The sequence below is a fragment of the Pterocles gutturalis genome, unplaced genomic scaffold (genome assembly GCF_000699245.1).
Source record: "Pterocles gutturalis isolate BGI_N339 unplaced genomic scaffold, ASM69924v1 scaffold12859, whole genome shotgun sequence".
Lineage (NCBI taxonomy): Eukaryota > Metazoa > Chordata > Aves > Pterocliformes > Pteroclidae > Pterocles > Pterocles gutturalis.
The window spans coordinates 1,314-2,615 of NW_010133337.1; positions in this window are offsets into that span (position 1 = coordinate 1,314).

Here is a 1,302-nt window from a genome sequence, read left to right on the forward strand (position 1 = left end):
AGCTCCTGTGCTGCGACGTTCCCCCCACCCTCACCAGCCCATAATCAGGTTTTTTGACCAATTTCTCAGAATTATTCCCCCCGGGGCCGTGGCGAACGGTGGTGTCTGTTTGTACGTACCCCGTGCAGAATCGCTGGAGCAGCTGCGCCGGCGCCTGGAGGGCTGCGAGGAGGGAAAGGCGCGGCTGAGCCCGCTGGGGACAAGTTAGATGCTGTGAAAGAAAAACACAACAGCAAAAAAAAACCCCCCCAAAAAGGAGAAAAAAAACCCCAAACCAAACAACCCCCTAAACATGTTCTAAGTGTACTTGTTTGAATTAATTGTAATGTAATATATGATTTGTTGAATGTAGCAATTAGGTATTTATGAATATATTGCTGTAATTTCTGAAAACATCAAAAAAAAATTAATGATAATAAACTCTTTCACAATGACAGCAAAGGATTCTTTCTCCCCCACCGGCGCTGGGAAAGCAGCCCTGCTCCGAGCATCCCCCGGCCTCGTGACCTTGGCGGAGCCCCGTGCCCGCGGGCAGCGGCAGGCAGGGCACAGATGGCAGGCAGGCGCCTGGCCCAGATGCTCGGGGAAGGGCATCGCTCGCGGCTTGGTGGCCCTGGCTTGGGTTCGAGCCGGCATTTTCTCCCTCCTCGCTTGTAATCATTACATCTGCCATCAACACAGCCTGACGCCGGCGAGGATCCTGCCCTTGCCTGTCGCTCTGCCGCAGGGGAACGGGGCCGGAGCCAAAGGAGGAGAGCTGCGGGTTTTTCCGAGCATTGTTTAACCCGCGTACGCTCGCTGCACAGCGTGCGACAGAACACAGGGACTAATTTGATGCTGTTCACTCAGCTGCAATTTTTTTTTTACTATTTATTTTTTATACAGACAGTTTCTGATTTAAAAAAGAAGTCAGACGTGTGATATTACAAGACAGCCTGGCTTTGGAGAGGGAAAGCCATTTTCTTTTGTCCTTCTCCAAAGAGCAGATGGATCTGCTTCCCAGCTGATCTCCCCAGCAGAGTAGCAGACACCTCTCACTGCCGGCACATATTCCACCCCCCTTTTCAAGGCTCTGAGAAAAATTCACAGCGAAGCACCGCCTAGAAATTTATTGCTTTCAAGCCAGTGTGTGGCCTGTGCTGCCCTCAGAAGTTCTCTCTATGAAGTACACCCACACTCTCCAGGGCAGAGAGATCTGCCTGACATCATTAGCGCTGGCAAGCCACCGCCTGCACCGAGCACATCTCTGAACCCCAGAGAGGGGCCAACCTCTGCAAAGAGGGAGCGCGTAGGAACTACCGT